The 27,753-nt window shown below is 42.8% G+C and overlaps 1 pseudogene; it reads left to right on the top strand.

Moving 5' to 3' along the window:
* Window positions 1–213: 213 nt before the first annotated feature.
* The window catches only part of LOC134355859 (uncharacterized), a 33,614-nt pseudogene continuing 6,074 nt past the window's right edge, over window positions 214–27,753 (top strand).

Below are 27,753 nucleotides of genomic sequence, written 5' to 3' on the forward strand. Positions count from 1 at the left end.
TCCCTCATCTTTTTATTCAGAGAGTTTCCCATACCTTTCTCAGACCTGAAGAGGAGTCTCGGCCCGAAATGTCAACTATTTATTCAATTCCACAGATTCTGCCTGACCTTCTAAATTCCCTCCAGCATTTCCCATGTGTTGCTTTGGACTTCCTGCATCTGCTTACAATGAAATTAAGGTGAAACAATTAATATTGCTCAGTTGAAATTCAAGATGGCGCCGATAAGTGGTGACTCTGTGTCCAGCTCCAATGGTAATCATTGAATATTCCCGTTAGGACTGTTATAGCTAATTTCAAAACATACACTATGTCGGTGATAAAACCTGAATCTGTTTCTGATTCTCTATTACTTCTCCAATATGTGTGACACATGAGAATCATTACCCCTTGTACTGAAGCTCCCTCAGACTTCGTGCTGGTTTGTCTCGTCAGTCCCCCTTGGAGCAACTTGCTGATGGAAGGCTAGTGAAACCATTTGTGATCTCTAGGCCTGGTTGGAGGACCACTGCTTCATGGAGCCTTGTTGCCACTTGGACTAGTCTTTGCGGTATGGATTCCGCTGTTTCCTGGGCCAGCTGAATGGCTGCAACCACTCTGAGCTAGGTAGGGATCCGGCTGTTTCTGTAGCCAGCTGAGGTTGCTGGCTGAACTGAGACCCGGAGCTACCCCGAAGCAGATATGGAACTGTCTGTCATTCTTTGGTGTTTGTCTCTTCCTGTCCTTGCCTCCATGGGGTAAGCCGGGCCGTTTGTCTGTTGCCCTGTGGGGGGATCTGTCTTGTCATCGCCTCTGTGGGGTTAGTCAGACCATTCTGCCATTGCCCTGCGGAGGGTCCTGACTTGTCTTGTCCTCGCCTCCGTGGGGATAAGTCAGGCTGTTTTGCCGATGCCCTGCGGGGGGGATCTGTCTTGTTTTGTCCTCGCCTCTGTTGGGTAAGTCCCGCCGTTCTGCCATTACCTGTCCCACCTTGGTGTGGAGATGAAGTTGAGTCCCGGCTTGTTGTAGGATACCCTGCTCTATGTCTATGTTCTGTCCTGTCTCATGTTAGTGTTGTGTTAAAGATGAGTCCTGGCTTGTTGAAGGATAAGTCCTGGCTCTATGTTGATGTTTAGTTCCCAGTCTGTCTCTCAGCTCCAGTCTCTGAGTTATCAGCCTCCGCATTTCAAGACAAAGATCCCGCAGCCAAGCTCCAAGAACCCCAGCCTCGAGGATCCCGCAGCCAAGCTCCAAGAACTCCAGCCTCAAGGATCCCACAGCCAAGCTCCAAGAACCCCAGCCTCGATAATCCCGCGGCCAAGCTCCAAGAACCCCAGCCTCGAGGATCCCGCAGCCAAGCTCCAAGAACCCCAGCCTCGAGGATCCCGCAGCCAAGCTCCAAGAACCCAAGCCTCGAGGATCCCACAGCCAAGCTCCAAGAACTCCAGCCTCGAGGATCCTGCAGCCAAGCTCCAAGAACGCCAGCCTCGAGGATCCCGCAGCCAAGCTCCAAGAACCCCAGCCTCGATGATCCCGCGGCCAAGCTCCAAGAACCCCAGCCTCGAGGATCCCACGGCCATTAACTTTTTCCCAATGACTCACCACGGCTAACATTTTAAACCAAACACAAAATAAAGCTTCTGGATGAACTTTGGGAATTAGGTGGGATCTGTGGAGACAGAGTGGTTGACATTTCAGATTAATACACTGTGTCAGCACACCCCCAAATGTTTATTTTTACATCAGATTAGAACATTGTTGCTTTTGTCTAATACTTTAACACTTCTCAGCATTTCATACAGTCGTTGGTAATTGCTTAAATGTTCATGACTTGCTAATGTAACTAGAAGTTTTTCAGATTGTCACATGCCACACACCTGTTGTATCACTGTGGTTTTTTTGATGAAACTCCCTGCTGCCTTCTTCCTTATTTTTATTTCAGTCATTTCTCTTTGAGGAAAGACAGGTCTTGGCTGAGTCTCTGTGAATAAAATGCTGTGGATTTGGATTCTTCTGTTTGGTTTCCTATCCGGGGAGTGACAGACAACTCTGGATATTCACTTAATCAGTGTTCGTTTAGGGGTTGTACACAGTTTCCACAACAGTGCTTCAATACCTGTCAACACTAAAGATGTCGGAAACTGGAGTTCAGAGTACACTCCTGGAGAAACCCAGTGGGTCAAGCAGCTTCTGTCAGAGTGAGGGGGAATGTCAATGGTTTGGGTCAAGACCCTGCATCAAGTGTGAGTGGAGAGGGAGATAGTGTATATAGGAGAGGGGGAGGTGTGAGACTGGGTCCACTAGGTGTTCAGGGACTGAGGAGGGGTGAAGCACAACGGGCAAATGGAATGGGGAGAAAAAGAGGTGGAGTTTGGAGGTGTTGCAGCACCTTCTAACTGCACATAGAAATACTTGACAGGTACAAGATATAAAATTTCCATCAGAACCAGAGGGCACTGTTTCAGACATCATGAGGGGTTTCTTTCTGCAGCTTATAAACTTGTCTGAAAGTGAGGAGGATTTCAGGACTTTGGCCTTTTTGAGGGAACTGAAATATGTTTTCAAATCATCCTACCAATCTTGTCTCATCCAGAGAATTTCATGGAATCCAAGACACACACACACACACCAAATGAAAAAAGCTGGGTCTTTGTAGACATTACAAAGGCTGATATAATCAGAGGTAACTGAAAGTTGTAGATGCCACATTCCCCCAGTACTGCACTGGAAGGTCAGCCCTGGGTTTCTGCTCAGGACTGTGGAGTGGGAAGTGAACCCACAATGTACTGACACAGCTGACACAGTAACAGCACTGACTGCACTTCAGACCAAAATCATTGGCTGTGGTGTCATGGACCACGTGCCGGATGTGACCTGGACCTGTTTTTAATGTCATATTCAAAGTCATTTGTTTGTAATAAGTTGTTCCTTTCCCTGGAAATCTGAAAGTGCTTCCCTCAGTTTCAAGTGAATTGTGGGCGGAGAAAAATGTAACAGGAGTTGTGGGAAGAGCGATCACAATCGATTGTCACTATGAAGCAAAGTACCACTCACACACAAAGTATTGGTGCGATGGATGGACTCATCAATGTTCAGTTTTAGTGGAAACAAATGGGCAACACAGACGGAGTGGACGATTGTCAGTCACAGATAACCCAGAACAGAGAATATTTACTGTTACAATGAAGGATCTTCACTCTGGAGATACAGGATGGTACAGCTGTGGTATTGAATCAACAGGTCACGATCCGATGTTTAATGTATATTTACAAGTATCTGATGGTAGGTTTCTCAGGGATTAACTTTGTGCCAAACATAAAGTAAGTGTCTCATGATCTTTGTTGTCACCCTGTCCATCCCTCACTATCTCTGCATTAATATCAGTGCCAAATGTTTCCCTCTATATGGCAGGTCACTGAACCCAGTCAAAATTTCATTCTCTCCTGAAAGCCTCCAAACATGTGACAGATATCTCACAAGTTGCTGCCTTTCAACAATCACGGGTCACTTTATTAGACACCTCCTGTACATAATAAAGTGACCACTGTGTGTATGTTCGTGGTCTTCTTCTTCTGTGATCGATGTGTTGTACTTTTAGATGCTCATCCACATACCGCTGTCGTAACGTGTGGTTGTTTGAATTGCTATCACCATTCTGTCAGCTTGAACCTGTCTGGCCATTCTCCACTCACATCTCTCATTAACAAAGCACTTTTCTACACATAATTGCTGCTCACTGGATTTTTTTCATGTTATTTGTTCCGTTCTCTGTAAACTTTAGAGACAGTTGTGTGTGAAAATCCCAGGATATCAGTAGTTTCTGAGATACTCAATAAAGAACCCTCTTGCACCTACAATTCTTTCATGGTCAAAGTCACTTAGATCACATTTCTTCCTCATTCTAATGTTTGGCCTGAACAACAACTGAACCCCTTGACTATGTCTGCATGCTTTTATGGGCAGAGTTGTGGTCACATGATTGATGAATTAGATATTTGCATTAACAGGCAAGTGAACAGGCATACCTAATGAAGTGCCAGAAGAGTGCATGATTTTCAGATGTTCATTCAGTGTCCGTTTGTTCATTTCTTTCCCACAGAACCTGTGTCTGTTCCTGTACTTCGATATCTGTCAACAGCAAATATCTCTCATCTCGGGGGCTCAGTGTCAGTTTCCTGTGAGTCTCTCCAGGGATCCCTTCCCATTCAGTGCACATGGTATGAACAAACCTCATCTGGGCATCCAAAGATTTCAGATACTAATAAACTGGCTCTACATTGACAATCCTTCAACCAGCAGCACCATCAATATTACTGCAGTGCCTCGAATCTGGATCAGCAAGATCCAGTGCAATGGTTAATGTGACAGTCTTCAACAATGGAGAGATCTGCAGTAATGTGACAGAAATCCATGGCACCAGTAAGTTCTAATTTCAAGGGAGGATACATTTAAATATTTCTTTACGTTATTCTGTTACTGCTGCTCTTATACTTCTAGTGAGGGTAAGGAATTTCTTTGCATTTGTAGAAGTTACACATTGAAACCACCATGGGGTAGAAATAAAGTATAGTGAACAATTAAGTCTGTTACTTCCTCCAGGAAGATGTGGAGCATCTCAAACATAGTTGGACTTGCACCTCCGGACAAATTCAAAGCATTCCATTCATACTTCAGGCTTCTGTTTTGAAAAGGCTGGAATGTGTGTTGAGTCATGAGACAGCGACATTGTCATAAAAAGAAAAGGAAGGACATAAAGTATTTCAAAAATTGGTGGGAATGACAGAAATTTGCAATGTCAGGGGGCAGGGGTGAGTGTGGTTGCTATTACTAAGGAGAAGGTGCTTGGGAAGCTGAGAGGTCTGAAGGTAGATAACTAACCAGGACCAGATGGACTACACCCAAGGTTCTGAAAGATGTAGCTAAAGAAATTGTCCAGGCACTCGTGGTGATCTTTCAAGATTAGCTGGACTCTGGAATGTTCCAGAGGACTGAAAAATTTGAAATGTCACTCCACTCTTTAAGAAAGGAAATTATAGACTAGTTAGCATGATTCCAGTGGTTGAGAAGATGATGGAGTCCATTATTAAGAACAAGGTTTGGGATACTTGGAAGCATATGATAAAATAGGGTTTCCAATGGGGAAATCTTGCCTGACAAATCAGCCTCACTATGCAAGGACGTCCCTTTATTTTATTAATTGATCGATAGAGTGTAGATCAGGCCCTTCAGGCCGTTCAAGCCACACCAGCCCAGCAACCCTCAACAAACGTGATTAACCCATATCCCAATCAGAGGCCAATCTACAAAGACCAATTAAACTATGCTGTATGTCGTTGGACTATGGGAGGAAACGGGACCTCCCAGGGAACCTCAATGCATTCCACATGTAGAACATACAGACTCCATACATTTGAAGAGAGATGAGGAGGAATTTATTTAGCCAGAGGGTAAATGTTTAGTAAATGCATCAAAGATTATGGGAAAAAATCAGAAGAATGGGATTGAGTGGTATACTAATACACGGAGACATTAGTGGGCAGTGAAAATGATGACCCTAATGAAATAAAAATCATTTCTTGTGAAGAGCTGTGAGCACAAGATGAGGGATGATGCTGCTATATTCTCAGTCTATGTGGAATTTAATTATACCGGTTGACAGTGTGGCAAATTCCTTAGAACACAGCAACAGCTTTAAGTAAAACAACTTTTTTTATTATTGTTGCATTCTTGATGGTTTGTGCTTTTTCTGTGCTGCATCAAATCCAGAGTAACAATAATTTTGATCTCCCTTACATTTGTGTAGTGGAAATGACATTAAACAATCTTGAATCTGCTTGATGAAATTTGGCCTTACGTATCCATTTTCTTAAGAGCTTCTCCCTCAGTTTCGGGTGCTTTATGGGCAGAAGATAAAGTAAGAGGAGTTGTGGGAAGAGCGGTCACAATCGATTGTCACTATGCACTAATGTACCGTTCACACACAAAGTATTTGTGCCGCATGTGGGGTCGTCAATGCACATTGTTAGTGAATACAAATGGGACAAATGAGCAGTATGGAAGAATGACAATCAGAGATAACACATCCCAGGGAATATTTACTGTTACTATGGAGAATCTTGTCTCTAATGATACAGGACTTTACAGATGTGGGGTTACAACATCTGGCAATCATCCAGTGTTTGATGTGCATCTACAAGTACCTGACGGTAGGTTTCTCATTGATTTATATTATGTCTCCATTGAAATGTCTCATCCATGTTTTCTCCTGGAAGTGTCTGGGCAGCAGGAATATCCTGAAGCTCCTCAGCAGTGCTGAGGCCTGTTGTGAGTGCGAAGGGATCGGGATACTCTACTCATGTTTTCTGACCCACTGACTGGACACCGATTTCTAGGGGGAGGCTCGGCACATTCTCCTGCCTCTGAACTGTATGAAATGTCACCCTCTCAGAGGTTTGCATTCAGACATAAACTAATAATCTAACAACAACAGATCAGTGAGATAAAAATGTCGCTCGTGGTCTAAATACCTTAATAAATATTAAAAGGAAATTAGTTGTCAGAGCTCAGCAGACTCCTCAGTCCTCTGGAAGTAGGCCAGCCCAGCCCCACCACACCGCAGGGAGTATTTACTGTTACTATGAAGGATCTTCGCTCTGAAGATACAACATGGTATAGCTGTGCTATCGAAACAACAGGTCACGATCCGATGTTTAATGTACGTTTACAAGTATCTGATAGTAGGTTTCCCGGGGATTAACTTCGTTCCTTCCATAAAGTTAATGTCTCATGATCTTTGTTGTCACCCTGTCCATCCCTCACTATCTCTGCATTAATATCAGTGCCAAATGTTTCCTTCTATATGGTAGGTCACTGAACCCAGTCAAAATTTCATTCTCTCCTGAAAGCCACTAAACATGTGACAATATCTCACAAGTTGCTGCCTTTCAACGATCGGGGGCCACTTTATTAGACACCTCCTGTACATAATAAAGTGGCCACTGATCAGTTGCTCCATGTTTTTTTTTTCTCTCTGTCTCTCTGTGTCTGTCTCTCTCTCTGTGTTTCTTCCCCCAAATCATGCCACTCTGAGCCCCCACACTCAGCACCCGCTGACCACCCACACCCAGCAGCCGACCTCACCACCCGGCCCATTCCCGTATGGAAAATACTGCAATGGGATTACAGAAGAAGTTTGAACATGAACCTTCCAGGCCAGAAACAGGCCCTTCAGCCCGCCATGTACCACTGACTGTGTTCCCCAGAATGAAAGGGTTAACATATGAGATACATTGGATGGCTCTGTGCCTTTACTCACTAGAATTTAGAAGAATGAGAGGGGATCTCATTGAAACCTATAAAATATTGAAGACTAGATAGAGAAGACGTAGAAAGCACGTTTCCAACCATGGAGGAGTCTAGACTGCGGGAGAGAGGCAATAGATGGACATTCGTTTTGAACGGAGCTGAGGAGGAATTTCTTGAGCCAGACAGTAGTGATTCTTGGAATTCATTGCCACGGAAGGCAATGGAAGCCAAATGATTGGGTATACTTAAAGTGTAGTATGATAGGTTCTTGATTAGTGAGGGCATCAAAGGATTCAGGGAAAAGGCAGCAGAATGGGTTTGAGAAGGAAAATATTTATCAGCATTATTGAATGTCAGAGCAGACCCAATAGACCAAATGGCCTAATTCTACTCCTTTTAGTGGGTTAGTCTAAATGCGTCTCTAATATTGCTCTTGTATCTGTTCTGTCTGTGTGCCTGAAGATGGCACCTTAAAGCAATGCTTGCCTTGAATTTTCCAAACAGCACTGGAGACAGTCTCCTTGATGCTGAGAGAGATTGTAACTCTCATTTTCACACTGACACACCCTCAGTGTCATCACTGCTGTCCTGATCTGTAATTCTGCTGCGTTTTAGGATAATGGCAAATGTGGCAGTTCAGGCATCTGGGAGGATGCAGAGCCACGACAGATGTGGAGTTCAGATCCCCACCTATGGCATCTTTATTGACTTTCTGATGTTCAATGATTCTTTCCCTAAGAACCGGTGTCTGATTCTGTGCTTCAATTTCTCTTTTCTGCAAATGTCTCGTGTGGTGGGGGCTCCGTGTCAGTGTCCTGTGAGTCTGTCCAGGGATCCCTTCCCATTCAGTACACGTGGTATGAAAACATCTCCTCTGTGGATTCAAAGATCCCAAACTCAACTAAACTGAATTTAAGTTGTCAATCCTTCAAACACCAGCACCATCAATATTACTGCACAGCCTCAAATATTCATGGAGCAAAGACTAGTGAAATAGTGAATGTGTCCATATAAAACAGAGGAGACAACTGCAGTTTTGTGATTCGATTCACTGGCACTGGTAAGTGGTGGAGGGTGTGAATCATTAGGGAGATTGATTGAGTATCATGTACCGTTTGCAAGATTCAAGATTGCTTAATGTCATTTCCAATACACAAGTGCCAGGAGAACAAAATAATTGTTACTCTGGATCTGATGCAGCACAAATAAAACAGTCTAAGATATAGATCACAGTCATAAATAAACACAATAAATATAAATACAAAAGGCACTTTATATACATTTATTGCATGTTCATAAAGTGCCACTAGGCACAATTGTGCTTGTAACTCAGGTGGCTGATATGAAATGATAAAGTAGTGGTGGTGGGTTTTGTGGAGGGCTGAGTAGTGGTGTGGGAGTGTTAATCTATGTTCTTAAGGCTGCATTCAAGCATTTCTGGAATATTCTGTCTCTGCTGTGACAAGTCTTGCAGAGAATGTCATGCCATGTTCAGTAGCTGAGAAGTGAGACTTAAACCAGAGGGTATCCTATCTTGCTGAGTATGGTAGCTTTGTATCTAAGTGGCTGATGTTTCTGGTTGCTGACTGAGATTTTCTCATCTTTGAAAAACAGCAAATACCCAAACTCGCTTCTTGTAGATTTCTAAAGTTTCTAGTGGTTTGCTTCATGGAAAATAGAGGGAATTGAACAGGTTAAACCACGTAAGAACTCAGGAAGAATGGCTGCAGCAGACCAATCAAATGTTGAAAGTGGATGTGAAGAGAATGTTTCTGTTGGTGGGGTAGCCGAGGACTAGTGGGCACAAACTCAAAAGAGAGGGATGTCCACTTAGGACAGAGATGAGGAGCAATTTCCTTACCAGAGGTTGGTGAGACAGGAATTTGTTGCCACAAGCGATGGTGGAAGCCATGTCACTGAGTGTCTTTAAGCCAGTAGTTGATTGGTTCTTAATTAACCAGGGCATGAAAGGTAATGGAGAGAAGGCAGGAGAATGGGGTTGAGAAGACAATTCATCAGTTATGATAAAATGGTGGACCAGGCTTGATGGGCTGAAGGTCTAATTCTGCTTCTACGTCTTCTGATCCTTGTAGTCTTATGGACATAGACAGGATGCAGAATGGAGTTCTATCTGGAAAAGTGTGAAGGTATACATTTTGGAAGATGACATTTGAAGGCAGAGTACTGTATCAGCACATATACAGAAAAGGGAAATGGGACTAATACAATAGGTGGAACTAGCTCAGGCAGGTCAGTGTGAATGAGTCGAGCTGAAGGGCCTGATCCCATACTGTATAACTCTATGATGTTTACTGACATTTGTCTGCCCACTATTAGAACAGGAACACAAGAGATTCTGCAGCTGATGGACAACAAGAGCAACATATCCAAAATGATGGAGGAACTCAGCATCTATGCAAAGGAATAAACAGTAAGCGTTTCAGGCCAAAATCCTTCATCAGAAAGGATTTTCGTCTGCAATGTCTACTGTTTATTCTTTCCGTAGATGTTGCCTGAGCTGCTGAATTCCTTCAGTATTTTGTATTATATCAGGAGTTGTCTTTTCATTGAGAACAGAAGCATTATCCTGTTGTATCAACAACTGTACTTGGTCCAGTATCTCCACATACACTCAGTGCAGAGATGAGTTCGTCCCTCTGGTGGATGTTGAGACCCCCAAGAACAGATCTCCCAGAGCTGGCAGGTGTCATTCGCCTGGCTGGAACTTTCACTTCTGCTTGCACAGGATTAAATAGGGTTTGCAATCCCAGCGATCAAAGCCCCATAACTTCCCCAGGAACATCGGTGTTCAGATATATACAGGAAACAGAAATTACTCACCTCCATGTAACCAATCAGCCCTTTATTGAGGCATGAGTTTCCACACGTCAATCATGTACCCTTGCTTGACTGCACTTGGAAAACACGTGAGACTGAATTATCTTTCCTTGCCTCAATAGGATGTGAATATTCATGTGAAACACTTACAACAGTATCAACTGCAAGGTAAGTCACTTGATCCAGTTCTGCTTAAATGTACAATGTTCTCATTGCTGGTGATATGATTGGCCCTGTTCCTGTAAAAGAGGAGATTAAAGTGGAAATTACAAGTTTATTCATTTAAACTGAATGTCTGTGAGAATATTGTTTTCATTTCCACATCCAGTAGTATAACTAATTCTCTACTACATGTTTTAAGACCAAGAATCCAAGGTAAATTAATCTCTCCAAATATTCTGCAATAACTTAGACATGAAAATTGATATAGGTTTTTATTGGAAGTAGATTATTGGAACGGATAATGATAACCAAAGGGGATAACCTCACTCAATTTCACTTGTCCCATTATTGAAATGTGCACGCAGCAAATTGACTCACTTTTAAGAACTCTTCATCTCATGTTCTCGATTTTTTTTCCTTATTTAATTAATATTATTATTTCTTCTTTTTCTATTTGCACAGTTTGTTGTTTTCTGCACTCTAGTTGATCGCTCTAGTTGGCTGTTTTTTCATTGATTCTGTTGTGGTTATTATTCTTCAGATTTATTGAGTGTGCCCACAAGAAATTGAATCTCAGGGTTATATATGGTGACAGATAATGTATTTTGATAATAAATCCACATTGAACTTTAAGCTTCAGGGTTCAGATAATGCTGTTGTGTAACAGAATCATATGGTCCTAGAGTGGTACAACACAGACAAAGACCATGTGGATTTCCATTGCACATCCATCTACAGAACACTGCAAATGTCTTAGGCACCCTTGATTTTTTTTTATATAGTTTCAGATGGCATCATTTCCAGAGAGCCCTGATCTCAAAATTGAGGCTGTCTGGGATTATCTGGAGAGACAGAACCAAGTGAGCAAGCCAAAGTCTGCAGAAGAAGTTAGCAAGTTCTCCAAGATGCTTGGAATAATCTACCAGACAATTTTCCTATAAAACTGCATGACAGTGTGCTGAAAAGAATTGGTTTTAAAGGCAAAGTGTGGTGACACCCAATATTGATTTGATGTAGTTTCTTCCTGCCAACTGCACATTATAGTTACTTTTTAGATATTTAAAAACTTTTTGTTTCATTATTTTTGAAAGCATCTTCACTTTACAGAATTATTTTCCATGTGCCTTAGACTTTTGCACAATACTGTATGTAAACTCTATCTTCCAGCACCTGGCCCAGTGCCTTTATGGAGTTGTGACTTAAGATCTCATTCAGACACGTCACAAACACCGACTGTGATTCTGTTTCCACCACTCTCTGGGTAAAAACAATCCCTTCAAATCCCTTCTAAATCTATGTCATCTTGTTTTATTCACCTCTGAGAATGAGGAAAATTGCTGTCGTCTGTCCAACCTGTACATCTCATAATTTCCCATCCTTCAACTATATCCACTCTCCACCCCATCTGCTCCAAGGACAGCAAGCCTAATCTCTTGCTATAAAGTTTATCCTTTGGAAATAAGAATCATTTGTTATATTCAAAGGGTTGTCATGCAGTATTCTCCACGACTATTCCATCACTAGCCCTCTCCCATGCTGTGAGATGAGTTTTGTGTTTGCCAAACCCTAGGATGCTGCTTTCCCTTACTCTGATATTCATTGACATTCACTGACTCAAAGATTGCTGGCAGAGCAACAAGCAATAACATAACATCTTGCAGGGTTAGCCAAAGTCTCAATAACAATAATTGGAGAAAAAATATCATTTGCAGATGACACTCAGACAGATTGTTTTTCAGACAGTGAATAGGATTTTGAAGAATCTTGATTCGCTGGGTTTTTGGGCTGAGGAATAGCAAACTGGAGTTTAATTCAGAAATGTGCCAAGTTTTGTATTTTCAAAAGTCAAATCAAGTAAGACTTTCATGGTGCATGGTCGGTCCTAGGAAGTGTTGAAGATCAATGGGATCTTGGAATTCAGGTACATGGTTCCCTGAAAGTGGAGTCAGAAAAAGAAGGGGTAGTAAAGAAGGTTTCTGGCATGAATCCTAGTAGAGAAATTGGTAATCTGCTAAAAAAACAGATATTATTACACTGGATGAATTGCAGAAAAGGATTTCAAAGTTCAAAGTAAGGTATATACAGGAATATGTCACCATACACAACACTAAGATTCATTTTATCGTGGCATACTCAGTAATTCCAACAACCACAACAGAAACAATGAATGACCACAATGCAAAATGTTGCTATTGCCTTGAGAAAATTTGGTTTTATTACAACTGATGATCAGGCTCTTCTCCCTTCTGCAACCCACCATTCAGTCAACACTAGTTTACTCTTCTATTTGAAATTCTCTGCTCTGCTTACTTTGCACTCTCCACTTCATTAAGCTTACAGAGTAAACAAGAGATGAATGTTTCAAATGCAAAACCATCTCAGTTCATCTCATCAGTTCTGTATCTCTTCCCCTTTGCTCAGTTTCATGATAAGGAAAATGGGCCGTTGGCTACTCATCGCTCTGCTGATGATCTGCATGATTTCAGTCACATGGCTCACAAGGGAAACTAAGGTAGGCTTCTGGACATCAGTGGAATTTGCTTTGAAACATACTCATCATTTAAGGGAAGAAATTTACTTTTTCTTATCCAATGGTCAATACAAAGCTATTTGCAGATGAAATTGACAAGATGTTGGCACACTGTATGTTTGCAGAATGCTTGATGCGAATATATTGGAGTCCAAGCTCCAGATACAACTGTATAGCAGAGTTCCCAGTGTCGATGAGTCTGATGATTTGACCGTTGCCTTTTACAGAGATGCAATGAATCAGCTCCCCACAGACTGGTCTATAAGGTAAAGTGAAGGCTTCTGGATCACACAGATAGTGCTGGAATTTTGTACCAGGATCAAATATTCATACCTCTTCAGAAATTGTGCAAATATAACATTTGTGGAGAATTAATTTCTCTTGTCATTCAATTGTTAACTTCATGAAGGTGAAAAAATAATGCTAGTATTCTTCACTACAGTGACATTATACATGGCGAATAGATCACATTCAGGCTCCTGGATTTTCTTGATGGAGTTAAGACCATAAGATACTGTGTAAGCAAAGGATCAGGATTAAGCCATTCATTGCTTCAAGTTTGCTTTGCCGTTCTATCACAGCTGATTTATTATCCCACTCAACGTAATTCTGCAGTCTTGTCCTTGAAGACTTTGACGCCCTTACTAATCAAGAACCTATCCACTTCTGCTTTAAATATACCCAATGACTTGGTCTCCACAGCTATCTGTGGCAATGAATTCCACAGATTCACCATCCTCTGGCCACAAAATTTCTCCTCAGTTCTGTTCTAAAGGGATGACCTCTATTCCAGGACTGTCCTTTGATCCTAGCTATTGGAGACTTCTGTGTATTTAATATTTAATTTCTATTTGTGTGATCTTGTGGGTGTGTATATATATATATATATATATATGTGTGTGTGTGTGTGTGTGTGTGTGTGTGTATCTATATATATATATAAACTTTGTTCATGTAAATCATTCATTAGGGGTTAAATGTATAAATATGTGCCAGTGCAATGATGTATGCAATTCACGTGATACATGCAGCCCTCACTTGAAGTGAAGAATGAGGTTAGATCCACATTCCCCAACCCCTGTATTTTCTTTTGAATTAGTCTGATATTCTGAAGTTAGAAAATGCAGCACTTGTGACAAGGTATTTTTAAAACGAACCTTAGAAGTCTGTTGACCTTTTGAAGAGCACCAAAAGAATTGAACAAAAAAAAAAGAAGCCCAGCATATGCAGAGATGGTCAAGTTTAATAAAAGAAAAGCAGCACAGAACATGTTCTTCTGAAGGGAGAACATGATCAAGTTTGAAAAATGTCAGAAATTGGAAGAATTCATCCATTCATAAAGAGTTAGTACTGGGTGATAAACATAATTTAAAACAGCAGAAATAGTTGGCTATATCAGAAAGATTGGCTCGTTTGATTCCACAGAAGATAATTGGAATATGTATACTGAGCTAATTCAACATTAGTTTGAAGCAACTGTAATAGACAATGAGAAATGTGTGCCAATTTTGCTGAGTGCTTTGTCTGTAAAGGCAAACAATTTGCTTCAAAGTTTGACTGCTTCAACCAAACCAGAAATTAGCTTTCATGATATTCTTAAGTAGTGCAGGAACATTTAGAAACAATGTCATTGTTGATGGCAGAATGCTATAGGTTTCATTTGCAGAATCAAAAAGAAGGGGAGTCCACTGCGGCGTTTGTGGCTGAATTGAAGAGATTATCTGAGTATTGTCAGCTCAATGATGGGCTCGATGATACACTGAAAGATTATTTATTTTGTGGAATCTTACAAGAAAGCAGTCAAAAATGGCTCCTAACTGAAGCAGAACTCATATTCAAGAGAGAGCAGCTAAAATTGCTGTTTCAATGGAAACCACAGACAGTGATGCAATTGAATTGCAGTTAGGAATGAAAGTGAGTGTGAACAAATTGGAATGTCCAAACATAAACCGGTCAGGCTGATCAAATTCTGTTACGATTGTGTCAGGGGCTCACATTCACTAAAGAAATACAGTTTAAAGGTCTCTACTTGTGCACCAATTGCCACATCTTCTGCAACTTCACTTCGATTCCCACCCCGCTGCAAATCTAGTTTAAACCCTCCCCCAACAGCATGACCAAACCTCCCACCCAGGATATCGGTTCCCCTCCAGTTCAGGTGCAACCCATCCCATTTGTATAGGTTACCCCTTCCCCAGAAAAGGTTCCAATGATCCAAGAACTTGAAACCCTTCCCCACAACATCCCCTCAACCACTCATTGATCTGTGTTATCTTCCTGTTCTGACCTTCACTAGCTCGTGGCACCGGGAGTAATCTGGAGATGACCACCTTGGAGGTCCTACCCTTCAGCCTCCTTCCTGACTCCCTAAATATACGACGCAGAACCTCTACCCCTCTCCTGCCTATGTCATTGGTACCAACATGTACCGTAACCTCTGGCTGCTCACCCTCCCCTTCAAGAATATTCCGCAACCACTCTGAGGCATCCTGAACCCTAGCACACAGGAGCCAACACACTATCTCGGCCTGAAACGTCGACTGCACCTCTTCTTACAGATGCTGCTTGGCCTGCTGCGTTCACCAGCAACTTTGATGTGTGTTGCTTGAATTTCCAGCATCTGCAGAATTCCTGTTGTTTACACTATCCTGCTGTCTCCTTTGCCGCTGCAGAATCTCCTATCTGTCCTAGTTTATAGAAATGGAGTGAGAAAGACTAGCTTTAAAATTTCCAGTCCCTGTCCTAAGGTCTTAAAGGAGAATGAGCAATGGAAATAAAAGTTGGGTGTCGAATAAAATGAGTGAGCTGCGAACTTTTGCAGCTTGCATCGGTCATCAGGGCGTGAATCTGCAAATAGATGGTGTAACTTTTCTCAGTACTGATCTGTGACTGTAACCCATGAATGTACAATAACGGGTCTTGAAAATAAGATGTGAACTGCATTATTGTCGTGATAATCATGGTTCGAAAATACAAAGACTTATTCATAACTTTTCAAGTTCAATCTGTAGTTCAAGTTTAACCATGCACATGTAACTAAACAAAACAATATTCCTCCAGAGCCAAGGTGAAAAACACAGTCCATACATTAACACACAGCACACACCACACAGCACATATAGTTAAAATAGCACATGGAGTCACAAAACTAAATAATTATAATAATATCAGTCCAAATCCTGAGTGACATGTTTGTCCTGAAGACTGATGGTGCAGGAGATATTGTCCCGGAGTGACGTTTCTCCAAGAAGTATGCAGCAGCTCTTTTTGAACTTCGATAAGGTGCATGACTACTGTCCTTTTGTAACGCATGTTCAAGAAATGGAGTGAGAAAGAGACACAAGATTGAAAATAAAATTGGTGCTGATTAAAATGAGTGAGCTACAAGTTATTGCAGCTTGCATTGGTCATCAGGGTGTAAACCTGCAAACAGACAATGTAACTTTTCTCAGTACTAACATGTGTCTGAAAACCCATAAGTATACATACATAGAATAAAATGTCTTGGAAATAAAACAGAACATGAACTGCATTATTGTAATTATAATCAGGGTAGTATATGGTGACATATGTTCTTTGATAACAAACTTAATCTGAACTTTGAACTTTTAAATACCTCATTGACAAGGAGGAATATGACACAATATCCTTCACCTGCTGTGTGAGGATGTGAAGCAAAAACACTAGAGTCTGTTAGGAGCTCTTGACCTCTACAGGTCAGGGTTATCTGATGGGGTTTGATTAGCCTGAGATGATTCTATTTACAGTGGTCCCATTTGTGAATCTGGTCCTTTTAAACCCAAATTTATTAATAGTCTGAGGGAATGAACTTGCTCGTTTTTTTTTTCTGCTGCAAAACAGCAAATTTTACATCAGAAGACAGTGAAAACAAACCTGATTCTGATTCTGAAAGGGTCCCTTTCCCTTTCTGAGGACATCCCAAGGCAATTCTCAGTGGATATGTTGAGAACATCCATGCTCTTTACTTGACTTACAAAACAGAATTTAAGGAAGTACCAATGGATGCCTCATGTAAACAAGTTGTTCCATCATCTGCCTGCAGTGTTCCATCACTTAAGACCGTAAGACCAGAAGACGATAATCCAGCAAAATAATTCAGCCATTTCGCCCATCTATTTACTCTCCCATTTTATAATGGCTGATTTATTATCCACCTCAGCCCCATTCTCCCCATAACCTTCGACACCCTTACTAAACAAGAACCACCAACATCCACTTCAAATATTCCCAATGACGTATGTAGCGTTCTCAGTAATATTAACTGTAATATTACCTGTTAACTGCCAATAATTAAATGGCTTCTTTGTAGGTTATAATGAAATGGCTTCTCTGTCATGTTAACTGATGAGGTAATGTTCTTGGTAGCTGAGATGTTTGAGTTATAATTATAGATAATGGGGAACTAACCAATGGAAGTCATGTCATTCTATCTGTACGTGTGGGAACCCGAGTGAGTGCGCGTGGATTTTCAGCAAGAAGAGGCAAAGAGGAAGGACGTGCAGGAAGCACTCTGGTAGACCACCGTGGTTGGTCCCAGTCCGAGGGTCAAGGAGTTCAGAGGAGATCGAATGGTGGAGAGAAGACTCTGTTCCTTGAGCTCCAACGATTGTGCACAAACTGTTTAACTCCTGCAGCTTGCATTGCTCAACAGAGTGCCTAAGCAGCCTTCTTTTTCAATGAATTCCACAGCTAGAGAGCCATGGCTTCAGCACCAAGATGGAGTATTGCCCCCGGCAAGTCCACACAGGCACCCCCGCCCCCCCAGCGGGACAGCAGGTCCAGGCCAGTGATGCAGGATTCCTGGATATCACCGAGCCACACCTCATGCTCCACTGTGTTTCTCCCCACTGCGATGCGCAGGAACCGCACCCCTCTCATCGGCGCACACTCGCTGGTGACTGTGGGCAACTGAACGCCTTCGTTGTCCACCTAGGTGTGGATAGGTATCTGTGTTCGGGAGAACACAGGGACGGATGGCGGTGATGGTTGACCCCGTGTCCACCAACGCACTGCATCTGATACCCTCCACCGTGCAGTCCACGTATAAGCCTTGCTCTTCACTCCAACGGCCTGCCCGGAGGGGCGACAATGGAGAGATTCTACTGGAGGTCTCAGGTGAAGCCCCCCTGCTCGGTGTTTCCCGATGGCCTCACTGGGCTGTGGCATGGTGACGGTGCTGGTGCTGGTACGGGGCAGTCCCGGGCCAAATGGCCTGCTTCATCGAACCGGTAGAAGCGATCGTTTCGTGGCCTGCAGTGAGGTCGGCGCGGCACTGGTCGGACCTATCTCACAGGCTCCTCCTTTGCCTCGATCACACAATCCAGTGCTCACGGGGGGGGGGGCAGGGCGATGCTGGAATGCTTTGGGGCGCCAAAATTGCTTCTGCCCTCTCTGTCTTGGCCAGCGATGGTGGTGCTGTCAGGCAAACCTGCTACCGAAGGTGCTCCGGCATTTCAAGGATGTGGAGGACAAGCTCTTCCTGGGCTGCGGGAGGGAACTGGGAGGTAGCCATGCTGAACACAATGGATGAGGTTTACCATGAGCACCCCCTGGCTTTCTGCCAAAAGACACCGTCTGCTGCACAGTTCTTCCCTCATTGCTTCCACCAACGGCCTTTGCTTGAAACACCACTCCAGAGCTGCTGTGAGGGCCCCGCAGGCACGCTGCACAGCCAGTTGTTAGGTCCACAGGGCCCACAGGTACTCCCCCTCCAGCGCCACGGAAAGGTGCACCGCCACCTCGGTGGGTTCTACCTGTTGTGCCATGAGGCAGGTTTGACTGGTATCGTTGTGTCTGGGAAGCTTCAGGATAGACCTTGAGGCATGATGCTCAGTTCCCAGGTCCTTCCTCTGGGTCTCATCTTCATGAAACCGATGTGGGGCGGGCATACTGCTCGGTCCCTCAACCTGTTCCCCGGGTCTTAAGGCTCTCTGTACGATGTCGCAGCTCTTCAATCTCATTATCAATCTTGTATCCCACTCCTAACACCAAAGTGCTGAGCATTTGGTCCATAATGACAGACAAGGAAGCTCGTTAAACTCAACAACTGTTTTACTGTGATAAACACAAAACAGACCAGGCACCATTACCTGGAGAGTGAACTCACCAGTCTCATACAGACGGGCAAGTGACCATCACACACCCCGGTTACAGTTAGGTTGACCACAAATGCAAGCGAATAGCTGTATAACCCAAGTTAAAATGTAACAATAAGTGAACTGGAACTTACCTCCATGATCCCACAAAAACATTTTAACACAAGAGCAATAAATAGTGCTGGTCATTGGAAATACAGGGGCGGGTGCCACAATATTATTATCACTTGCCCGTTAGGATTCTTTTACCTTAAGCTCTCCAATCAATTCTGGTTCATTGCACAAAACTCAATCCAGAATAGCTGATCCCCTAGTGGGCTCTGCCACAAGCTGCTCTAAAAAACTACCTCATAGGCACTCTAGAAATTCTCCCTCGGAATCCAGCACCGACCTGATTTTCCCAATCTACCTGCATATTGAAGTCCCTCATGATTGTTGTAACATTGCCCTTTTGGCATGCATTTTCTATCTCCTGTTGTAACTTGCAGACCATATCCTTACTACTGTTTGGGAGTCTGTATACAACTCCCTTCAGGGTCTTTTTACCTTTGCAGTTTCTTATCTCTATCCACAATGCTTCAACACTGTCTGACCATATGTCACCTATTTCTAATGATTTGACTTCATTTTTTATCAACAGAGCTAACCACCCCCTCTGCCTTCCTGCCTGTCCTTTCGATTCAATGTGTATCCTTATACATTAAGCTCCCAGCTATGATCTTCTTTCACCCGTGATTCAGAGATACCTGCAACATCGGACCTGCCAATCTGCAACTGGGCTGCAAGCTCATCTACCTCAGAATCCGAATCAGGTTTGTTATCACTGGCATGTGAGGTGAAATTTGTTAACTTCGCAGCAGCAGTTCAATGTAACACATTATCTAGCAGAGAGAGAAAAAAATAATTATAAATAAAATAAAACATAATAAATAAACAAGTAAATCAATTATGTATATAGAATAGATTTAAAAGAATGTGCAAAAACAGAAATACTGTATATTAAAAAAAGTGAAGTGGTGTCCAAACCTTCCATGTCCATTTGGGAATCAGATGGCAGAGGGGAAGAAGCTTTTCCAGAATTGCATAGTGTGTGCCTGCAGGCTTCTGTATCTCCTACCTGATGGTAACAGAAAGAAAAGAGCATGCGCTGGGTGCTGGAGGTCCTTAATAATGGACGTTGCCTTTCTCGGACACCACTTCCTAAAGATGTCCTGGGTACTTTGTAGGCTAGTGCCCAAGATGGAGCTGGCTAGATTTATAACATTCTGCAGCTTCTTTTGGTCCTGTGCAGAAGCCCCTCCATACCAGACAGTGATGCAGCCTGTCAGAATGCTCTCCACGGCACAACTACAGAAGTTTTGGAGTGTATTTGTTCACATGCCAAATCTCTTCAAACTCCAAATAAAGTATAGTTGCTGTCTTGCCTTCTTTATGACTACATCGATATGTTGGGGCCAGGTTAAGTCCTCGGAGATCTTGACACCCAGGAACTTGAAGCTACTCACTCTCTCCAATTCTGATCCCTCTATGAGGATTGGTATGTGCTCCTTCGTCTTACCCTTCCTGAAGTCCACAATCAGCTCTTTCGTCCTACTGACATTGAGTGCCAGGTTGTTGCTGTGGCACCATTCCACTAGTTGGCATATATCACTCCTGTACACCCTCTCGTCACCACCTGAGATTCTACAAACAAAGGTTGTATCATCAGCAAATTTGTAGATGGTATTTGAGCTATGCCTGGCCACACAGTTATGTGTATACAGAGAGTAAAGCAGTGGGCAAAGCACACACCCCTGAGGTGCGCCAGTGTTGATCGCCAGCGAGGAGGATATGTTATCACCAATCTGCATAGATTGTGGTCTTCCAGTAGGAAGTCGAGGATCCAATTGCAGAGGAAGGTACAGATGCCCAGTTTCTACAGCTTCTCAATCAGGATTGTGGGAATGATGGTATTAAATGCTGAGCTATAGTCGATGAACAGCATCCTGACGTAGGTGTTTGTGTTGTCTGGGTGGTCTAAAGCCATGTGGAGAGCCATTGAGATTGTGTCTGCCGTTGACCTATTGTGGCGATAGGCAAATTGCAATGGGTTCAGGTCCTTGCTGAGCCAAGAGTTCAGTCTAGTCATAACCAACCTCTCAAAGCATTTCATCACTGTCGATGTGAGTGCTGCTGGGTGATACTCATTGAGGCAGCCCACATTATTCTTTTTAGGCACTGGTATGATTGCTGCCTTTTTGAAGCAAGTGGGAACTTCTGCCCGTAGCAGTGAGATTGAAAATGTCCTTGAATACTCCAACTAGTTGGTTGGCATGGGTTTTCAGGGTCTTACCAGGTACTCCATCGGGACCTTCTGCTTTGCGAGGGTTCATTCTCTTTTAAGACAGCCTAACATCAGCCTCTGAGACGGAGATCATAGGTTCCGCAGGTGCAGCAGGGATCTTCACAGCTGTAGTTGTGCTCTCCCTTTCAAAGTGTGCATAGAAGGCATTGAGTTCATCTGGTAGTGAAGCATCGCTGCCATTCATACTATTGAGTTTTGCTCTGTAGAAAGTAAAGTCTTGCAGACCCTGCCAGAGTTGCTATGCATCTGATATCGCCTCCAACCTCATTTGAAATTGTCTCTTCGCCTTTGAAACAGCCCTCCGCAAATCATACCTAGTTTTCTGTTACAGGTCTGGGTAGCCAGACTTAAATGCCACAGATATAACTTTCAACAGACAATGTACCTCCTGGTTCATCCACGGCTTTCAGTTTGGGAATGTACGGTAAGTCTTTGTAGGCACACACTCATCCACACAGGTTTCAATGAAGTCGGTAACAACAGCAGCATACTCATCCAGATTCAAAGATGAATCCCTGAATACATTCCAGTCCACCGATTCAAAGCAGTCCTGTAGGCGCTCTTGTGTTTCCTTTGTCCAAACCTTCGTGGTCCTCACTGCTGGTGCTGCAGTCGTCAGTCTCTGCCTATACTCAGGGAGTAGAACTACAGCTAGGTGATCAGACTTCTCAAAGTGAGGGTGTGGAATAGCACTGTAGGCACTCTTGATGGTGGTGTAGCAATGGTCCAGTATGTTTTTCCTCTGGTACTGCAAGTAATCGTTCTATATATTGCGCACATTCAGATACAAAACCTTCAGATCTGTATTCGCTCTTTTCAATTTTGTCTGCCTTTTACGTTGCAACTCATCCCATTGATATATTTTCTAAGCCTAATATTTAACTCTTCTCATCATTCCGTTTAATCTTTGGAAATTGTTTAAATGTTTCAGTCTTCCTAAAAATAACTAAAAGCTTTCCTGATTGTCACATACCACACCCTAGTGTGTCACTGTAGTTTTTTGATACAACTTCCTGCTGCCTTCTTCCTCATGTTTATTTCACAGTTATTTCTCTCTGAGGGCAGACAGGTCCTGGCTGGGTCTCTGTGAATAAAATGCTCTGGACTTGGATTCTTCTGACTGGTTTCCTACCTGGTGAGTGATAAGCACAGGACTTTTGCACAATTAATGTTGGTTTGGGGTTGGGGGTCATACATCATTTTCAGAACAGTACTTGAATGCCTGTAGACACTAAAGATGACAGAATCTGGAATTCAGAGTTCACTCCTGGAGGAACTTAGTGGGTCAAACAACATCCGTCAGAGGAGGGGGAATGTCAACGGTTTGAGTCGAACTTTGCATCAAGTGTGAGTGGAGAGGGAGATAGTGTACATAGGAGAGGGGGAGTTGTGAGACTGGGTATACTAGGTGGTCGGGGACTGAGGAGGTGTGAAGCACAATGGGCAAATGGAATGGGGGTGAAAAGGAGTGGAGTTTGGAGATGGGTGAGAGGTGGAAGCAGATAAGGAGAAAAGGGGAATAGTGTGGACCCACTTGGGAGGAGAATATGCCCAGTTGGAGAAAAGTCCTGGAGGCTGTTAAGCGGAAACATCGCATCTACCATTGCTGGAATCTGATCTCACTCTGCAGGGATCACTACAACAATTGACGTTACTGTCTTGAAATCAGTGTCTTTCCTGGGCCATTTCACTGGGAAATTAATAATGAACATTACTAGATCTGGAGTCAAAGGTAAACCAGGGTGGGTGGGGTTGAGAGATTTCTGTCCATGAAGGTCTTTCCAATTTAGATGGGATTTTGACATCTGGAAGTTCATCATTATCATTATTGATATATGTTTCTTAATTAAGGATATAATTAATAAATTGGTATTTAACTCTTCAAGGTATCCTTACAGAAACTGAAATCACTTCTGGATTTCTAGATATGAAAGTAGTTACGACCACTGTTGCACCACCTTCCAAATACACATAAAATAATAAAATAATTGACAGGTATAAAATGTAAAATTTCGATTGAACCAGAGGGCACTGTTTCAGACATCATGAGGGGTTTCTCTCTGCAGTTTATAAACGTGTCTGTAAGTGAGGAGGAAGTCAGGACATTGGCCTCAAATGATCCTACCGACCTCCATCTCAAACCCAGAGTTCCATGGAATCCGAGACAAACACATACACACACACACACACACACACACACACACACACACACGCACGCACTTGTAAGTATCTCAAATGACATAGCTGGGATCTTTGTCGACATTTCAAAGGCCGACATATTCTGAAGTAACTGAAAGTTCGCTCTCCCTCAGTACTGCACTGGAAGGTCAGTCCTGGGTTTCTGCTCAGGACTCTGGAGTGGGAAGTGAACCCGCAATGTACTGACACAGGGGAGAGAGCACTGACACAGCTGACACAGTAAAAGCACTGACTGCACTTCAGATCAAAATCATTAGCTGAGGTGTCATGGTCCACATGCTGAATGTGACCTGGACATGCTTTTATCATCATGTTCAAAGTTAAATGTTTGCATTAAGTTGTTTCTTTCCCCTCAAATCTGAAAATACCTCCCTCAGTTTCAGGTGCATTGTTGGCAAAGAAATATGTAAGAGGAGTTGTGGGAAGAGCGATCACAATCGATTGTCACTATGAGGAAATGTACTGCTCATACCAAAAGCATTGGTGCCATGGATGGACTCACCAATGTTCAGTTTTAGTGGAAACAAATGGGCAACATGGACAGAGTGGACGAATATCAATCACAGATAACCAAAAACAAAGAATATTTACTGTTACTGTGGATAATCTTCGCTCTGGAGATGCAGGATGGTACAGCTGTGGAATTACAAGAGAAGGTGCCGATCTGATATTTAGTGTAGATCTACAAGTATCTGATGGTAGGTTTCTCAGTGATTAACTTTGTGCCTTCAGTAAAATAAATGTCTCATCCATGGTTACTTCGGGGAATAAGGTGCCACATAAAAGACTTATCAATGAGATAAGGATTGTTACATACCTAAAGGAGATCTTGTGACTTTCTTGTGAGAATGATGTAATGGTCTTTTGGAGGTCACCTGATGCAATTTTCCCGCTAATGTGAGGTCATGTGATGACATGTTCACCACGGGTATAAAAGGGAAGACCCCTGGTGACGCATTTAGTTTTCCAGTTAGAACATCAATGAGATACTCCGCTCTGCTGCTTATTTGCATTATGATGCCGTTTTGATTTTAAACGGAATTTTATGTTCTAATGTAAGGTACAGAAGTCTGAGCCGGCGGTTTGACCAATCGCTGCCAGGTTTGTTAATGTATCTTTTCAGTAACATTGGAGAGTGAAGACAGGACCCTGAAGGAGATGTTTGACAGGTTTGGAAAGGATTGACCATGATTGAATTCATTCAAGAAAGAGTGATCTGCATGAGATAGCCTCTGCTAAAAAGGAAGCAGAAAAGGCTGTGCAGGGTCTATTCTACAGAGGAAGGTCAGTGCCTTTAAAAAGTTTTATTTTCGTCGTCTTGAATCCTGTGGACAAGGCAGGATTTGCCTGGGAGTGGCAGTGACGTCGTGTCTTCGAGGAATTTGTTACTTCATGAAAGTCTCTCCTAATTGACTATACAAAACTCTTGGACTTTAAAATTTACCATTCAAAGAACTGTGTTTCAATTTATTGCTTTAAGAACCGGTTTCGCATTAATCGCTTTAAGAACTAGTACTGAGTAGCGGTTTACTGAGTGGCCACATAGCCGTTTACTTCCTGTTAGGGTTTTCATTTTTTTTTCAGGGTTTAATAAATGTTTGTTTGTTTATAAATTCTGACTCGATATATTCATTGCTGCCAATCACGTGACAGGATCCGTAGAGTTAGGGCTGTATATTATCATGGATAGAGGATTAGTTAACGATTAGAAAGCAGAGAGTTGGGATACATGGGTATCACTCTGGTTGGCAATCAGTGGTAAGCGGTGTACTGCAGGGGTTGGTGTTGGGCCCGCAACTGTTGATTATATACATCAACGATCTGGAAGAGGAGACCAAGTGTTGTGTATCAAAGTTTGCTGATGTCACTAAATTGAGTGGAAAAGCAAATTGTGCAGAAGGTACGGAGAGTCTGCAGTTAGATATAGATAGGTAACGTGAGTGGGCAAGGGTCTGGCAGATGGAGTACAATATTGGTAAATGTGAGGTCATTCACTTTGGAAGGATAAATGAAAGAGCATATTATTATTTAACAGTAAAAAAATTGCATCATGCTGCTGTGCAGTGGGGCTTGAGAGTGCTTGTACATGAATCACAAAAGGTTGGTTTGCAGGTGCAGCAGGCTGTCAAGAAGGCAAATGGAATGTTGGCCTTCATTGCCAGAGGGATTGAATTTAAAAGCAGAGAGGTTATGCTGCAACTGTATGGGGTACTGGTGAGGCCGCACCTGGTGTACTGCGTACAATTCTGGTCTCCTTACTTGAGGAAGGATACACTGGTTTTGGAGGCAGTGCAGAGGAGGTTCCTCAGGTTGATTCCAGAAACAAGGAGGTTAGACTTTGAGGAGAGATTGAGTCACCTGGGACTGTACTCACTGGAATTGAGAAGTATGAGAGGAGATCTTATGGAAACATATAACATTATGAAAGGGATGGAAAAGATAGAGGCAGGAAAATTGTTTCCACTGGTACGTGAGACTAGAATTAGGCAACTTAGCCTCAAGATTCGGGGGAGTAGATTTAGGATGGAGATGAGGAGGAACTGCTTTTCCCAGAGAGTGGTGAATCTATGGAATTCTCTGCTCAATGAAGCAGTGGAGGGTACCTCAGTAAATATATTTAAGGCAAGGTTGGATAGATTTTTGCACAGTAGGGGAATTAAGGATTATGGGGAAAAGGCAGATAGGTGGAGATGAGTCCATGGTCAGATCAACCATAAACTTATTGAACTGTGGAGCAGGCTCGATGAGTCAGATGGCCTACTCCTGCTCCTACTTCTTATGTTGTTATGATCTTATGAATGTTCAGAGCATTAGATGACCTGGGGAGTGGCGATGTGCTGATCCCAGGGTTAAACTTGTTGAATGGAGAAATGCAATCTCCTCCTCCTCCCCTTCCTCCTCCTCCGCAGTCTCAGCAGAGTTACAAGATCTTTGTCCAGACCATGTCCATCCCTAAAGATCTCTGCATTAATCTCAGTGCCAAATGTTTCTCTCTCTACACTGCACCCCGTCACAAATTCATTTTCTCCTGAAGGCATCTAACATCTGACGGATATCTCACAAGCTGCTGCTTTTAAACACTCAACCATCACTTTATTAGATACCTGTTGTACAGAATAAAGTAACCAATGGATGTATGTTTGTTGTCTTATGCTGCTGTACCCCATCCACTTCAATGTTCAACGTATAGTGCATTTAGAGATGCTCTTATGCAGACCACTGTTGTAACACATGGTTATCTTGAATACCTTTGTTGTGACACATGATTATCTGAATTCCTGTTACCTTTCCGTCAGCTTGAACCCTGTCTGGCCATTCTCCTCTGACCTCTCTCATCAACAAGGGTTTTATGCTCATAGAATTGCTGCTCACTGGATGTTACTTTTTGTTTTTCACACCATTCTTTGCCAAGTCTGGAGACAGTGGGTGTGAAAATCCCAGGAGATCTGCAGTTTCTGAGATACTTAAACTACCTAATCTGGCACCAACAATCATTCCATGGGTAAAGTTACTTTGATCACATTTCTTCCTCATTCTGATGTTTGGCCTGAACAAGTGAATGTCTTGACCACGTCTGCATCCTTTGTGGACAGTGTTTCTGCCACACAATTAGCTAATTAGATATTTGTATTAACGAGCAGGTGAACAGGTGTACTTAATAATGTAGCCAAAGAGTGTTTGATTTTCAAATGTTTATTCATGGTCTGGATATTTAATTCCTTCCCACAGAACCTGTGTCTGTTCCTGTGCTTCGATATCTGTCATCAGCAAAGGTCTCACGTATCGGGGGCTCATTGACAGTTTCCTGTGAGTCCTTCCAGGGATCCCTTCCCATTCAGTACACATGGTATGAAAAAACCTCATCTCAGCATCCAAAGATTTCAGATACAAAAGAACTGGCTCTACATTGTCAATCCTTCAACCAGCAGCACCATCAATACTACTGTAGTGCCTCGAATCGGCTTGGAGCAAGATCCAGTGCAATGGTTCATGTGACAGTCTTCAACAACGGAGAGATCTGCAGCTACGTGACAGAAATCAATGGCACTAGTAAGTTCTCCTTTCAAGAGAGGATACATTTAAATATTTCTTTTTGTTCCTCTGTTACTGCTGCTCTTACACTTCTCGTTAGGGTAAGGAATATCTTTACATTTCTAGAAGCCACACATTGCAGCCACCATGGGGTAGAAATAAAGTGCAGAGAACACTTAGTGTCTGGCTCTTCGTCCAGGAAAACGTGGAGCATCTCAAACACAGTTGGATTTGCACATCCAGAAAAATT

The sequence above is a fragment of the Mobula hypostoma genome, chromosome 13 (genome assembly GCF_963921235.1).
Source record: "Mobula hypostoma chromosome 13, sMobHyp1.1, whole genome shotgun sequence".
In the NCBI taxonomy this organism is placed as follows: Eukaryota; Metazoa; Chordata; class Chondrichthyes; order Myliobatiformes; family Myliobatidae; genus Mobula; species Mobula hypostoma.